We start from the raw sequence: 18,072 nt of genomic DNA, 5'->3' as shown, positions 1-18,072 counted from the left end.
ATATATATATATATATATATAAAATGTTCTGTATTTATCTCGATTCATTGGAAAGCTTGTGTAAGTGAGGGTTTGATCTATTTGCTGGGACTGTATTCAAGCCGTATGTATGAGACTCCAGTTGAGCGAGATAATTCCCTAGATGCTCCCTGTGAACTGGGCCCACACAGATCTGCCATCATAATAACACACAACTGAAGGATGGAAGTGATTGAATTTCCAATTCTATTTTTTTTTTTTTTTCATCCATCCCGGTACGAATGTCGGTCTGTCTGCCCGCCAGGAGAATCAGGCCCCTCGCTTGACTACACAGGGCATACAATCGCTCAATGATTGCATGATGCATTCCTCTGCGCTGTGCCGGCGGATGATGCATACTGCTTGGACAACTCTCAAAGCGATAACTGTGCGGAGGGATAAAGGTAAAGTAGTAGTTAAATCTCCAACTTCTCAAACCACATGCCGCCCCGCTGGCCTCACATCAAAACCAATCTTCCTTTGTTTGTCTTCTCGATTCGGTGTCCCTCTCAGCTTTCATGCTACACTAGAGCAAAAAATCATCACTCTCCTTAAAGAAACATGTAATACAAGTGTCAATTATTAAAGTGTATCATTGCGTTTCCCTGCTTCTAGGCAGCTTGGACTGATTTGGGTAGGCAGGTCAATAGTTAGAGCATGCCACCAAGTCTGAGTTCGATTTGATGATGGTCAATCATGCTAAATGCCGTGCTTTAGACAGTGTGGGGCGTACCAAGGGCAGGGCTGTTTCAAGGGGAGCCAATTGATTCTGTTGTGACAGACAAGCTGATGTCTGAAACTTAACAGCAGCCTGTCCAGTCAGTAAACTGAAACACTGGTTCCCAGTGCAGTCAGACGGAACGACATCAAATCTGCTGTGGACTTACCCATCCCCGTGCACAGTGGGGTTTGGGTGATATGGGCTTTTGATGGACGATTTTTAGACCGAAGATGATATTCACGATTATTACATCTGAATATTCCCGCCAAAAAGGAGCATTCCTGAATGTAATACAGAGGAAAATAATGGAGGAAAATGCCACTGAAATGGAGCTGATTTGTAGTAAATGTAGTAAATCAGAGGAGCAGCAGAGGATGAAGCAAACCGCTGTGAAATGTTTCTGTTCCTGAGCAATAAAGTTTCTGCTGTACTTTCTGCCTCATGTGAGGTGTATAACACAGTTTTTCCATATCATACTCAAGGACACTTGAGCCTCCATTTGTAGTCCAATTTTTTATTCTCATTAATACCAAAAAAACACCTACATGGATTCAGTATTTCCCTAGAGAACTTTTCTTGGCAGAGTGGAAAAGCCTAAAAGGACCTTAAGAACATTACGTGACAACAAAACCCACCGCTAAAACAGATATTGATGAAAGTCTCTCAGGATCAGCAGCTCATAAAGGCAAGGTGACCAACAACAACTGTTCAATGATAAGTGGAAATCTGGCACACATTACATCTTTAAATAGAGAATAAATTCACAAAACCACCACTGAACAAAATGAGCATTGAAAAGATGTTGCGCTTTTAAGTCATAACTTCCAATCATGAGAGCGAGTGACAAATAATAGGAACCTAATGAAAAGGAAAAGTGCTATCAGTCTGGCACTGAAAGGCCATAGGTCTGAATTACAAATCAATCTTTGAAGTCTTTGCTATTGCTCAGCATGTGAATGTAAATGAATGGAATAAAGTATTTCTGCAATGATGATGAATTCAGAAAAAATCTTAATCTTAGCAGAAAGAAGGCAATTGTGCTTAGTGAAGCTGCCATCATCAATATTTTTAAATAACATTAAATAAAAGCGGTCACTTGTAGCGAAAAACCCACAGAGAATTAACACCTAACTTAGCATTTCCCTTCAGCTCCACGGCGGATTTGAGCTCCTTTCAGCGCCTTGTTTTTGGCTACAACAGGGAGCTGTTTTTCAGCAAAAAAAAATTTTCTTTAAATACCAATACACTACCTTTACCAGCACAAAACAGCAGACAGATGAAGATAGTCAGTAGCTAGTCAACATAATGTAACATATAGCAGCCAAAGAGCCAGCGGTAAAAAAGTATCACCTCGACTGGAACAAGATGGGCGAGCAGAATCTCTGTGCAAATTTCTGGAGAGTAAAAAATAAAAATGGAAAGGCTCAGTTACCTGCAGGCGAATTTTCACACATGGTCAAGAATAGAACTTAATGAGCTGCCAGACCCTGAGCAGGTTTGTCTCTGTGGTAGCCAGTTTTCCTCTCTACCAGGAGGTTAGAAAAATAATCCACATGGTACGGTTAGGACTCACCTCAGCCTTGATTCCATATTTTCAGAGCTGGTGAGTTCACAACAATACAGAGTCTCAGTGCTACAAGAAAACGGATGAAAGTTGCAAAAAATGATGATGGCGGTAGCCTGGAGAATGTGGTGAGAACATCTAGGAAGTTTTATTTTGTATTTCTTTTTAGCCAAATAAAGTTTGTGCAAGATAGTTTCATGCAACACACACCATTAGTGCTCCCTGCTGTTAAAATATGTATGAAAAACCAATGTATATCAAAGCAAATATGACATAACAACCTGCAAACTGTATTGTGACAAACAAACCAGAAACATTTGTAGGATATTCTTCGGATCAGTGATCAAAAATAACCTCCCAGAAGCATTATATTCCACACAGATCATCTGTGCTTTTTCTTATATCTTGTATTCCATGCTGCATTTTGACATTCCCTGCAGGCTACGGCGGCCTTGTTTGGTTTTTGACTGTGATCCATGGACTCACATTCTGAGCTGCGCCGCTGCCCATGGGAGCTCTATGCCAAACCACTGGGCCGATGACCATTGCCTGGGCACACATCCAACAAGGCATCCCAGAGAAATAAGAAGTCTCTATAGTCACTGTGTTGGAACAGAATGTTATACGTTATTTCCCAGACGCTCATTGGGAATGCAAATTTAATTTCTACTGATTTATTTTCGTATCGAGGGGGGAGAAAGTGATTTGAAAAAAAACCAAACACAAAATATAATATCCAATCAGGCCCCTTCAGGCACGTCTGTTTGAAGTCCCCATGAGGAATAAAGATGGTAAGATGGCTGGTGCCCAGCCTTTTAGCTTAAACACATCTTCATTATATGTTGTAAAATCAGCCTGAGCTCTGGAAAAACAGATTATATGTTGTGTTTACAAATCATGTAAAAACCAATTTCCTCCAACTTCAATGATAAGAAAGAAGTAAGTCATCTTAAGGGTGCGTTTCTAAGGACTTTACAAAGAGTAGGCGAGACAAGATGCCCGTAGTTAAATTAATCACAAAATAAAATTATGCAATAAAGTATGTAATTAAAACAAGACACATGAGTTAGCCCAGGGCCATAGCTAACACTGAGGACACTAATATCATGTCATTGGTAATATTTCTGGGAATCTGAAATCTTTGAAGTAGTTTTTACAGTTTAATAATAATAATTTGGCCATTATAGAGAAAACAGGAAATGCAACAAAGGTCACAAGCCAGACAAAAATTGGGAACGTTGCTGTGCCGATTTGATGTTTTAAATTTTGGGCCAGTTCCTATAGAAATGTAAGTAATCTGTGGAGAGAAAACTTGCCAAGCCGCAAACAATGCTAAAAACAGAATTCAGTACTCTCCATTGGGATTACACTCCTGGCAGCGTTGAGCTTTTAGCTTTTAGAAACAGCATTTAGACAATCATGTAGGTAGATCAAAATTACAGGAAATATAATTCAGAGGCAAATGAAATGGGAAAATAAAATGGGGTAAAATTATTGAATACTCAGTGAAACATTATAATGGGGTTGGGGATAGCTGAGATTTCCAAAATCCTGGCTACATCCCTGAGTAAGTCACAACAGGCCTGCATGGCAGGTGGAGAAAAAGAATGAAGGTTTATGGTATGAGCCAGGGATTCAACCTCTGTCTCTGGTTTTATAGAAAATCTACATCATCCATCCATCACCTTGAGTAAAATATTCTTCCCACAGCACCACTTCAATGTCGAGATCCTGCTTGTTTGGGTTGCATCTCCCTCACATGATCCTTTTTCCGTCTTCTTTGAGAGCACATATTTGCATTTCAAGGCGTCCATCTTATGGTGCAAAAAAAATTCTAGAGAGCAGTTTACTGTGTCTGAGTCTCTCTGTGTGCAAAAATCAATCACTGCACCTCCACAGCTGTAAGAGTAGAGGTTGAAAGGACCTCTGTTTGGTTGTCTGACCTTCTGGCTTCCAGAGCTGTGATGCAGAAGTGCAATCAGGAGCAAAGAAACAGAAACAAATCCAAAAAGGACATTTGTTTATGGCCAAATAAGATAAAAAAAAAAAAAAGAAAAGGAAGTCACATCTTAAACCTCCCCTTTAGCCATTCCCGAGCACTGCCAGGGACTCGGACTTGGTAATTGAAATGAAGTGCCAGACAGAATGAGTCATAGACTGTCAATTAGATAAACTGTCAAAGCATTTGCTCAGTGGGTTCCCAGTCCACACTTATTATCAAATCACCTCAGGTTGGCGTGGTGTCATTTTCCACACAAATCATCTTGACAGAGCAGATAATTGCGATAACTAGGATTAGTATTCATACAGCGGTTTGTCGCCACGCTATAAGACTATAGCGCATATTAACACCTACAGGACGCAGATAATCACTGACAGGTCCTTGAGAGGAGATCCGACACACACTGACACTGTTGACACACACCTATCAGTCCATCTGTCTGTCTGAGTGCCTGTCTGGCCGTCGGTCTAGTTGCAAAACACCACAGTGCTTAAAACTGTAGGGTCAACAGTATCCCGAAGAAGACAAGGACATAGATTATGACAGAGATTTGGCAACAGCTGCACTCTTGGATTAACAAAAATAGCGAGAGGGAAAAAATAGATTCATGGGCCATTATCCAACAAACACAGAGCTACTATTTTTTCCAGACTATGGGTGCTTCTTGTCACTTTTTCCCTGTTATTTTTAGCTTTGTTAAATCTGAGTCAGCAGCAGGTTTCTCAGACCAAGCTTCCTGTGAATCAATCCAACATTGATCTCGAAAAGTGAACAAATTTTTCTAAAGCATGTCAAGAAAGATTGTTGCAGCTCATCACTTAACTCTGGAGAGCAGAAATGGTCAAACAATCCATCGCTTTACAGTTTCTCTGCATAACAACTGAGCATCTTGATGCTACGCTTTTTTGTATGTATTCATTATCTGTTAACTTTTGCACTCAGACATATTTGTCCTTTGGGCATCATCGCCTCTCTCAAATCCAAATTCAGCTTTTTTTTCTTCTTTTTTTTTTTTGTCCTCCGTCTCTGCTGGATAAAACCGCCAGTTCCATCTCGTTTCTTTATTTGGTATCATATTAATTTCAGCAAGACCTGCAAATCCACTTTGCCATTGCATAATTCATGGAGCTCCTCTGACAAAATTCCCTTTCATGTGGGCAATGTGCCCTGAACGAAAATCCTTGGAAACCTGGATAAGCCCAAATGGCTTATACCTGATGGCGATGCACAGCTGTGCTCAGGTAAACTGTCATTACGTCTCACAAAATAAGGTCAGGAGTGAATGGTGTGCTGTTTGATGTCGTCAGCTACTAGAGAGCTGGTGACACTCAAAAGGTTTTTGACAAAAAAGAGAAGAGATTGTTAACTGTTCTGGCCATGTGGTGAATTATTTCTCTCAGGAGCACCTTTTCTTTTAGGCACCTGTTTGAGATTAGAGTTCTGTTGTTGCTGTAAAGCTGTATAAGACACTTCTACATTGTAATATTGCCATTTAAATCTCTGGAGATGCATGAAATGATACTCTTGTGGTGAACTGCTTCACTAGTGAGCAGGATTTTATCTGATGGACTGAATGGAGCCCTGCCAGAGAAGTCATTAGTTATCTGTTTGGCAGTATTATTAACCACACTTTTAAAGCCAGATTGAAATAAAATAGGAAATCAAGGACTGTTATTATTAAAATATTTATACTCTAAAATGTTTTTTTTAATCCATTGAGGTGTTTTTCATAACTCCTTTACCTCATAATCACACTTCACACATCCACATAATGAAGCTTAGCTGCTATGAATCATAAGCCCTTGATGTTTGGTACATTTTATGACAGAGTGCAGATGTACAGTAATGTATTCACTTAACCTCAGCACGACTCATGTTCCTCACATGTTCTTTTCTACGTTTGCCAGAATTAACTTCACACAAAATGAGCACAGTGCCACCTGTTAGACAGTCTGGATTTCAGTAGCGTTTTCTAAATATGGCTGACTGGTGACATGCTACACAGGGCAGAACTTGCCTTGGGTTATTTGTCTTTGTGGAACAGAAATATGCCGGTGAAAGTTTTTCCAGTCAGGAAAGAAAAAAAGAAAAAAGAAAAAGATGTGCTATTTAAAGTAGGATTCTATTTCTCCAGTGAGGTGTGAGATGGGGTAGATTGGATTCATTTGTATTTAAGTGAAGGATTAAATCCTGTCTGCTGCTGGTGTTGTAGTGGATGTGTCAGCGTGTAACAGGAAGTGTCCGTCAGTTCATACCTGAATCACTGCTCTGTCATTAACTTAGAGGAGTTGTTTTTTTGTTTTTTTCTTCACACAGAACAGCAGAAACATGGCAGGAAAAGCAAGCCAGTCAAAGTTAATTGCATGTTACACTGTGCGAGATGGGTCTTGCATCAGACTCTATGATATCGGTTGGAGGCATGTCAACGTGTGTGATGGGCTCATGGTTAAATGGATCACTATGATGTAATCTTATATTATCGTAGAAACATGTCGGCATTACTGCTGCTAAACAATAAATAAGCTTTTCCATCGTGCTTTGCCAGAGTCCGACAGTCTTCTTTTTTTTTTTTTTCCTAAACTCTCTTGAAGCATATTCTGCGTCATGACTGGGTCAGGCCTGGAGACAGATCAAATAGTATTTCAAGTTGGAGAAACATTGCAGTTTGGGTTAAAACCCCTCCAAACATGGGAAGAAAATGCTGTCATGTTTATCGGGAACACATTAGCAGTTTCATTAGAGGAATTGAAGGCAGTCACACAGAAATATATATTGACAACTGCGATATTTAAAAAAGGAAATATTGAGATTGAGTAAATAATACACGTGATATTATGGTGATGGCAGATGTTTGGCTTTACGGATCTTTTGTTTATCAGTTCATCTGGTAGAATTTTCACTATCAATTAAGTGTAATTGTTATTTTTATTTGCTGTTGTACACTTATGGTCACATGAAAATATCTTTATCGTGTCATTTTTTTGTGTGAAAATCTGATATCGGACAGCCATAATTTGAACCCCTGGTGTATATCTTTGTTTAAATGGCTGCTACAGGGCATACAGGTTTCACCAAACCACTGCCACCAACAGCCATGTGTCTCATTAGCTGGAAACAGCAGCAGTCAGCCTTTTTACACACGCCCTCTGATCTGATGCCTGGGACAATTACATTCCTCCCTCACTTTCCCCTCATTTGCACTCTCACTTCATGTCTCTCACTCTTTACATCCCTCTCCTTTAGCGTCAGCTGTTTCAGCACAACCTGTGATTTGGGCCAAAATGTTTCCTGCCAAATGGCCAATCCCAAAGTGCTGTCTGGTGGATTAATACCTGAGCTCGCTAATTTATAATTGCTCCATTGTGGCATCTGTGTACTGAACAGATTCTGACAGGTTGGCTACTCCCTGTGTCTTTCGCTCGCTCTCTCTCTCTCTCTCTCTCTCTCTCTCTCTCTGTCTAATCATCTAATCATGATGCCCTTCTCTCTCAACACCTTTCTGTTTCTACCCCCCCCAAAGAAACAATATATTATTCACTGTAAATTCAACGCAGCACCTTCCGAGACAAAGATAAGAGTAGCAGAGTTTGATCAGGTCCTCATTTCTTTCTAAAATAAGTCTGTCTTAGCAACGGATGTCTTTGGTTTACTTATTTCTGTAATAAGACTTGAGAGAGGATGACTTTTTCTTTGAGCGGTGGTTGAAAAAAAAAAAAAATCTAATAAATCTGTCCAAGTCCCATCAGAATGCAGGGCATCTATAAAATTCATTTATCTCATGGGGCAGGCAAATTCAAAGTTAAATTAGGGAATGTGACATTTATTTGAAGAAGAAAATGGAGGGAATTTGTATTCTGCTTCATTGCCATTTCCACCACTCTGTAACAAGAAGCCTTAAGTGATTCAGTATTAATAAAAGGTATTTAAATAGAATTGGGAAGAACCAGTGTGGCTGTTCTCTTATGACAAGGTACATGAAGGGGCACGGTGGCTAAAGCCCAGACTTGTAATGTATTGGTCTGGATTTAATTCATAAGGCACTAGGTTTAAAAACTCCAGATTTTATTCACTGTAGATTTTAATTAATGTTAATGATAGACAAAAATAGGCAGGTGGCATTATGAATTTCAATTTGTTAGGCCATAAAAGTTAGAAACCTATCAGTATATACTACACTTAAGACTTTATGTCACTTGAGCAAACCAAGTAGATGCTGAACCTATTTGCCATGCAGTGTTTTTGTGGCTTTTTGCTTCAAAGGGTGTTTATTTGCTTCAAAGCCTTGCATGTGCTGTACAGCGCTTTAGGTTGTTTATGCTCTGCAACTCAAAGGCGGAGTAAATCCTACGGAAATGTTCCAGAGGACATAAAAAAGGACAATAAACACATCACACACGCAGCAGTTTACACTCACAGCAACATATGGAGGTGACATAGAGAGGTGCATAACATCAGGGAACCCAACTAGAAAGTGGTACTAGAAACCAATATTCTCATCAAAGCCACCATAGTCAATAAAAGTGCCTTATGGAATTTTATATATATATATATATATATATATATATATATATATATATATATCGTATAAAACTTCAAAGCCAAATTTATGACAACTGTATCATAAAAGAGGCCACTGACATGTTGTGTTTCATCTGAGACTCCAAGACATTGTACATGCTGCACACTTACGGGGTCACAGCAGCGGTGATTATGCTTCAGAAAAGCTTTCCCTAGTTTTAAATTAAGGATGCAAATAAAAACACGGCCAGCTGGCCCAAAACGATCATAGCACACTGGCCGACAAGACCCCCGAGCAGCTGCCCTCTCCTCCTACACCTAATGCTGTGAGGAATGAGTGCTGTGTCAGCACAACAAAGGGGACGGCAGGAAATAAGCAGGCCACGTGTTGCGACGTCACACGGTGGCAGAGCCTGTTTTGTGCCTGTGTGATGTTGGACGACAAAAGCAGCTTAGAGATATTAAAACCTTGAGAGTTTACAGAGACTAGCAGTCAAAATGTTTATGGTAAAAATGCTCAGCAAATATGAATCGTGAGAGAACATGAGAGCCACCAAAGACGACTCAAACTGCCCCCAAGTGTTTTTCTTTCACCTCCACCACCCACACAAGCCACCACAGAAAGCAAACAATTGTCCAAGGTGTATGAAGACGGTGTTTCTGACATTTCAGAGTTGTATTTTGACTCACCCTTGCGTACAGCTGAGACAGCTGAATAGTATGCATCAGAAGCTTCCAAAGTGTAAGGTAGAAGAGTAAAAGGTTTGACTCACTGATTTGGCACCCAATTTGTGCCAAAATTCATACTCCTTCTTGGACTCATATCTCAATCAAATCAAATTTTAGATTGAGAGTTTCTCTCTAAAGATGACACATCTCCATTTGCATTGTGAATAAATGTTCATAAAACTGCTTAGAAATAAAAAAAAAAGTACAGAACTTGCCTTAGAATCATCACATTTGTTTTCTTCAGTATGTAAATAATTACTTTATGTAATAATCAAATACATAAGATCCTGTAAAGGGATTCGTCTGTAATGTCTATTCTAACCCTTTCCGTGCAGGGGAGTGCAACAATAAGGGAGTGATCCCTCAATGGCTTCCCACTATTGAACATGACTTAAACCCTGCTGTCTTTGCAAAAGACTTGGACTTTTGACTTCAGCCTCAAACCCCACCTGACTTTTGAATAATGAAGTCCAACCACCTCTTGAAAAGCATGAAGTTGTGGGCCAAACATGATGACTGCTGCGATTTAGCAGTGTCATGGCACACACCTGCAGGCACTAGGACTTGCTCTTTCTCTCACACCCCCTTTGTCTCTCTCTCACACACACATACTTCATGCAAACAATATTGCTGCCAGTGCAGAAAGCAGTTCCTTTTGTTCCAAGTACAAAGAGACAGAGATAAAAGAAGAAAAAAAAAACTCCCACACACAACTCAGCTCTTACAGTAAACAAACTGAGAGGCTAGTGTGAGTACTAGTATTCACTTTAGGTGTCCTTTTCCTCTCACTTTCCCTCAAGCTGTTAGAAAATAATACTTCTCAGTATAATCGCTGTGACAAAATTAGAAAAACATCTTTGTAAAAATCATTGACTTTGAAATAACAAAGCAATTGCAGCTAGATTTAGACGTAATATCCACGTTACCTACCACCACTCAGCTGTTAAACATGGGAGATTGGGTCACCTTATTCTTAATTTTGCAATTGGCAACTGGCAATTTGGCACATTCGATTTTCCAGTTACGATTGATGCTTACAGACTTCAGCAGCCCTCTGTGATGTTAAAGCAGGATGAGTACAGGAATGCACGATTACAATCATCAATGGCAAAAATCCTTCAAAGAATGTGCTGTATTGGTCACGGTCACAGCACAAGGAGTTATGGGGTCTGATGAATATTACAAGCATAAGATGATCAAACAGAAGGCAACGGTGTTACAGTTCAGTCCAAAAAACCAATTATGAATCATCAATTGTCGAAAATTTCAATGCATGGAAACTATGACTTCTGCCACAAAAGGGCGCTGAATATGTTGTAAGGGAGTTAAAATGTACTGATTTGAAGGCTACAAGGCAAATATAGACAGGAAACACTTTTCTCCAAGGTTTTCTTCTTGTAACAGACAAGAAAATATAACGGTTTTAAAATAAACATATCCAAAATGCTATGATAAAATTTCTTTGTGAGGTTTCTTGGGGAGAGTTTTTCTTTATCTGAATCTTAGGATAGAAGTGCCGTCTGCTGTACAGATTATAAAAACCCCTTGAGGAAAATATGTGATTTTGAGATGTATACATAAAAGTAGCATTACCTGAAAACAGGCAGTAGCCAACAGTGCAGACAGACACCATTTAAGAAATATTCATGGGGTTGAATTCCTTTATTGCACCCAACTAAACCTCAACTTGCAATTTTCAATGTGTTCGAGCCCATAGAAACAGAACAGCATTAAATAACGTGGGTGGCTGCATGCAACAGCATTAAGTAAACCTATGTATTACAAAACAAAGTACTCATTGATGATAATGGCATCCATTATTACTGTGGTCACAAAGTCAGAGAAAAACAAACACCCCAGAGACCATGATTCACAAGTGACTTTTTAAAGGTAATAGATGCACAGAAAAACAGAATAAAGGGAGATTTAAATGTGGCTTTTTCTATCCTTCAACTTTTCCTCACATCTAAGACCACAATGAGACCAATATTAGCAATGCATTCAAAAATATAGCACTTGATTTATTTCAGTGAGACTGCTGTGGTGGTGCAGCGCTGAGGTCGCATGGAAAACAAAGGGTCATCTGCAAAAAAAGTTGACCCTGGTTCAACTTTTGCTGCAATGCAAAGCAATGTTGTAAGATGTTGTGCTGCAATGGCCAATCAAATACATTCAGGCATACATTCCTGCTAGAGTACTATGTTACCTGAACAATATAACTGTACAATTAACCTCACAATAACTGTTTCCATCAACCAGTTTTCATGCAGGTTTTCAATTAAAAACATGAGTGGGAATTTGAAATGAAATTGAAATAATGCAAAAGTGTTTTTAAACTTGGCTGAGGTAGAAAAGTTGGTTTACTGATAAAAACTAAATGTGACCTTAATGTCAAATCAGCGCCACCTACTGTTTATCTTGATGAATGAAATACTAATATTTGCATAGCAGTAGTGGATGGAAACACATATAAATTTTCACTTTATTTTGCTGATTTCCTGAAAATTTGGAGAGAAACTTCACTGTAGTAACCGCTTTGTTCTTTTGCCTGATAAGCCTTTAAACTCTCTTACTCTCAGGAAGTGACCTTTCTGGATCATATTTCATCATTTAATCTGTACTTGAAGCAACACACACACACACACACACACACACCAACGCGTCACCCTTGTGTTTTTATGCAGTGCTATTTTCAGTCTAAATTTCAGCTACCAGATAGATACTAGAGAGTAAATTGTGTTTCTTAGACTCCATCATTCAACCACTTCAGAGAATACAATAAAGTAAATGAATGTGATTATTATAATATTTGTGCCCTGGGCAGTGATAGAAATTAGTTTGGACAATTTAGATTTTGGCTTTATGATGCTTTTATTCCTTAGTTACAGCTCTGGCTTGGTTATTAGGGGAAATGGTCTGATTGAGGTTTAGTGAAGCATATTAAGCCAAGTGCGCACACGTTCACACAATAATCCAGGCCTCATAGAGACGTCTAACAGGTATCGACAGGGGCAGACCAGGTGAACTCTGGGTTCAGCTATCCGAATCATGCTGAAAAGGTCGGTGGTTTGATACACACACACCAATAGGAGGCTCTCAGCTGGAGCTGGAGAGCCTGGAGGTTTGGAGTGCGGGCTACTGATGTGCACTTGAAGTGAAGTATTTAACCCACGGGTGCTGTGCTAGAGTTGACCCTGCCCTTCGACGTCCGTGTGGACTTGAATACATTTAGAGGATTTACATCTCTGCATGTGAGTGTGAGCTTACTTGTAATATCAATAAATTCCAGGTAGAAGAACCCTTCAGGAGCTTGCCCACAGTTTTTCAGGTTTAAGCAAAGATTACCCTTTCCAGACCAAACAGTCAATACTGCATATCATTGTGCACATTCTGCAACCCACTGAATACAAATATGTACCGTATGCACCATAATCTCGGATGAGCTGTCTATTCAGGTCATTACTGCATAATCCTTATTAGATAAATGTAATCTTTATTTAACCAGGACACATGACTGGGAATACATGTATTTGCTACGACAGCTTTGGCATGCAGTTGCAGAGAGGAGGGAAGGACAAATACAGACTCCCCTCTGGGAGCTGCCCAGTACAACCACAGTGTTGCAATGAGCAGCCCCACTGGTGTAGCTCCGGGGTTGTGCATCATTCTTAAGCAGTCGCTGTTTATGTTTACAACCCGCCCCCCCGCCCCGCCCCCTCCCGTCCACTCCAGATTCTCCCTGCTGGTCTGAAGCAACTGCCTTCAGGTCAGGACTCTGCAGTTATCAGCTGCACCTGGGAGCGTCTTACTTTGTGATCTTTGTCCTTTAATGTCTGATTTATAAATCTAAAATTAACTACTGCTTGCCAGAAAGCAATGAATTATAAATGAAGGAAATAGAAGTGAATCTGCAACTGAAGTAACACAGGAGTAAGGAGACATAATGTATGCATAGCCTAACATTCCCACAGGTCGACACAGAAGTGTTAAATGTGTTGAAAGCCCACGGGGAGCCTGTTGAAGCAAATTAGCTTTATACGTAAGTCTATCAGCAGTCAACACTAATATGCAGCAGTACAATTGGATCATTGGTGCAATTATCTCAGCAACTGTCAGCTGTGTTTTGTATTCAGAGCAGTCACTTTCCTCCAGACTGAAAGACTGTGTGTCTCAATTAAGACATACAAAACATGTGAGGTAAAGGTACCACCAGCTGCACTCATCATACAACCTCCAGTGGTGAATACTCCCTTTGTAATGAATTCCCACTTCACACGCATGTCAAATATCCTTTCGAGGAAATGATCTTTCTAAAACGAGCAAAAGAAAAAGATTATATTAGTTTTGAGGGATATTAGATAACTTACCTCCTGGCTGACAATAAGAACACCTTCCTCTACCTTTAGAAGATATTGAAAAATGATTGTAAGTCCTGGAATTATTATGATGTGATGCATTTCAGTTTTATTAATGCTCAGATATTCATACCTTTGCTTTTTATCCTGGCAAATGTAGCCCAGATGAAAAACATTTTACATGCACTAAAACTATGGTGGTAAAAAGAAAGAGAAAGATAATTCCAATTTCATTGTAGTCATACATTGAAATCACTTGGGTAGCTCAAAACACAACGACCCACAAAAGAACAAGTTAATTAATCTCTGTAACTTTCCAAAACCGACAATCTGACTTTATGTCACCTTTTTTTGTGCACAAGCAACCAAGCATAGTAAATATCTTCCAGGAGAGAATGTCTGCAAATGTGCTGTTAAGTGTCTGTCTGCAGGCAACAGTACAGATGAACAGGCACGAGATCAAACAAGATCCACAAGGCCTAATGTTTGCCATTACGATATTATCATGTGTGCATTATAAACACAATATCCATATTTCATTTTTAAAATATCACTGTTATCATCAATACCAGTATATCACAACACCCCTAATTATAAAAACGACTTGGTAAAAGATTGAAAACTGAAATTGAAACTGCAAAGACCTACCCTTCCTCTTTCTATCTCTTTGTTTTCACTCCTCTCCAAAGAGGATTGTAAACCATACACCACCGAGCTTTACCATGCAAAACCTCGCATCTCTGAACTTGGGAGTTGGAAGTAATTAGTGATGGATGCTCTTTTGTGTTTGCCCAGTTAATCTTCGCTATTCCGGTCTTCACTTCATCCCTGTCCTTTGGGTGAGATGAGCATCAGCACACCTGCTGTGGCACAGCGGGGTTTCCAGTGATGAGAAGGTCCTCATCAATCGATTTCCCAGTTGTTAGTTTGAGGCTGTGCTCAGCTGAGGCACCCCACCACCACCACCACCACCCCTGCCATTACCAGCCTTTTTAACTGATATTTTCTCTTAGTATTACTTTTAAAAAGCTACTACATCACACAACAACTCCACATTTGAGGTTTAACATCCACATATACTTCAAACTGGCTGACAGTTAAATTTGGTCAGCTTTTCTTAAACTAACTGACAGTCAAAATTAAGACTAACAATTAGCCTTTTTTGTTTGTTTTGGTTGGTTTAATATTGATCAATCAGCTGAGGTAGACATCAACATCAGTTAGTCACTCAATGAATCACAAAACCAAAAGTGCCATCTGCAATTCATGAAATCTGAAAACAAACTTCCACACTAAGAGCCACCACAAAAGAAAGATCACCGGGATTACCAGAGTGTGAGTTTTGTCTGGAGAAATGTTTCTTTCAGAAAGCTGCTGTCGGGACTGAGAACTGGTAATGGCTTCTGGGGTGAAAGAAGTGAAAAAATATGCACTAAAGCAAAACTTTGAGATGAAAAACATTTATGTTTATTGAAAAATATCCCCTGGATTTCTCCTTTTCTTACTGTTTTTGTTAATTTAAGAAGGCAGCTGTTGCCAAATCTCTTATCATGCTGCTGTATTTCAGGACACCCTCTGGATATTATTGACCCTACAGTTTTAAAGCACTGCAGCATTTTTAACTTCACTCTTTTAATGCACTTGTTTCTAGTATATCTTTTCAATATGTATTCCCTGAAAGAAATATCACTGTATTAAATGTATATATGTGCTCCCATCCAGTTGCTTGTTTCCCCTTATGTTAACCCAATAAATCTGCTTCCTTGTCATGCAGAGCTAAGTTAGATTTAATTCTCATCATCTAATCAGGAACTGATGTACACCTGAGATTCAAGGTAAATGCATTGAACTGTAATTAATAAGGTGGCAGGTAGAAACAGCAACACGTTGGCTCCCGGGGATCAAATTGAAGGTCACTTCACTAAAAACGTCTCAAATCCACTCATTAAAATCTATTCAAGACTGCATCAAGTACAGGTTTTACCTGTATTCACCTTCTGTCTTTCATGAAAAAAGTAAGGACAGCTCCATTGCACTGTGTCCCTCCTGTTCCTTTCTGCATGCTGTGCTGTATGCCAGAATGATTCAAAAACCATAAGTGGAATGTCCTTGATTCCAAGGTTCTTGTGTACAGCTTTCCTTTTTGTATGCTACTACACTCCCACTCCTTATCTTGACTCTCAAACCACCAACTGCAGTCATGGGGTGCAGTCAGTTCCACATTAGCACATTGTCCTCCTTTGATGTCTTCCCTCCAGTGAGCCCCCTAGTCATGAAATTTGTTACGTCGAAGAAGTGAATCCTTCTGTTCCTCAGTGAGGGATCGGCTCAAGTTCACAATGAATGACCCTCACAAAAAAAAGGGTTGTTTAGGCCTCTCTGTCTCTGCAACCTCTTCATACTGCAGCGATGTAAGTAAAGAGATGATGGAAATATATCAACTTGAACTTCCGAGTTAAAGCTGCCCTTTGGTATACAAAGTTAAGTTTACGTTGAATATTACTCATCACAAAGTTGTGTGTGTATCCTTGAGGCCTGTAAAATGTGTTGATATTTTTAAAATGCTTTTGTTTACATCCATCGCTTGAAGTCTTCTTCATGGCCTTTATGGGTGCATTGCTGCATTTCTTTGTGCTTTTTCTGTCACCATCTGTTGATCAGTGTCACCTCTTAGCATGCACACAAAACATTGCTCCACAGCACTACTAGTGGCCTAAAACAGAACAAGGTACCTTTAAATTTAAATAGAAGCATCTTCTGATGCAATGACTGTCTCAGCAGGATGCCATAATTTGGCTTTGCTTTGAGAAGCCATGATATGTAACTGTTGACTATTAAATCCCTTTCATGATGTAACAATGCTACCGCTACCGAGAGAGGTCGCATCTTAGAAGAAAAGTTAGATATTCTTTGTTGTTATGGTTACAGAGATAAATGCTAAAATAAACTTACATGAATTTGGTCATACTTTAAGAAAAATGTTTACTTTCAATATGAACAGCAGTCTCCAATGTTAAAATCCAATGTTTTGTGAAAGTGAAAGAGCCTCTCTACAGGATGGAACTTCCCAAATATGTACCATTGCAGGTTTCCCCTTTTAACGCCCCTACCAACTCAATTTATATTGTCCTGAAGTGGTGCCTGCATTATTACCAAACAAAGGGAAGTTATCCACTTTACCCACGTGGAAATTTTGAAAGTGAAACCAAATGCAGGAATTCTCAGGATGTCACGAAACCAAAAGGATGGACTGATGACACACATATGAAAATACATATCCTTGACATTTGCTGTCAGTGCGTACAAAATCTCTACACTGTTTCTAAAGCATTATTATATGAACAGGATCTGTTGGCTGCCATGGTAATCTTCAGTGAGGATACTCCATGATGAAGTGCAGCATGTTAGTTTATTTGAGGAAAATAACCGCGTGACTCTGCTAATGAGCCACACGAGACCAGTTTAACAACACCAATGTTAAAGCAGAAGCCTGTCACAAGAGAGAGAGATTGCTGTGGCGTGCCTTTAACACGTGCCCTATCCAAACTGTCAGTCATGATCCACGTACGCCTGAAATCATCTCGTTATCTCAAGGAGTAACTGCAATATTCTCACTCTTCACACTTTTTTTCAGTTAGTTGTTTAGTTTAGCAGGTATTAGTCATGAACCTGGAAAACTTCATGACAATCCATTTAGTGGCTGTCGAGACATTTCACTCTAAGTCAATAATGTCAACCTGTTGGTGGCACTGGATGAAAAGTCAGATAATCAAAGTCATTAGGAAACATCTTCTTTGGGACTATGAATGTTTGTAAAAGAAAAAAAAAGAAAGAAATAATGGCATTCTGTTGAATATTTATTTATTTATTTGTCCAACTATTTCACTCTGAACCAAAATGGTGGACTGACTAAAAAACTTACTAACCCCTTCAACCGCCATTACCATTTCCCCATTAGAGCCGTGCTGGTAGTGTGGCTAAGAACAGTAAACACCGGAGAGCAGGGTTCACATCCAGAATCTTGTCTGTGGTTTAGGCAGCAAAAGTTCTTTGGTTAAGGTTAGGGAAAGGTTTAAAAAATACACATTTCCGTGTTGGAAATCTTATTGCACAGTGATCATCACAGAAGAAGAAGTATGATGGAATCTATCATGTTAACCCTAAC

Source organism: Seriola lalandi, unplaced genomic scaffold, assembly GCF_002814215.2.
Source record: "Seriola lalandi dorsalis isolate HSWRI2012SDOR001 ecotype SW California unplaced genomic scaffold, Sedor1 jcf7180002054966, whole genome shotgun sequence".
In the NCBI taxonomy this organism is placed as follows: Eukaryota; Metazoa; Chordata; class Actinopteri; order Carangiformes; family Carangidae; genus Seriola; species Seriola lalandi.
The sequence above is the reverse complement of the archived record's forward strand: the minus strand, read 5'-3'. Positions refer to the sequence as shown.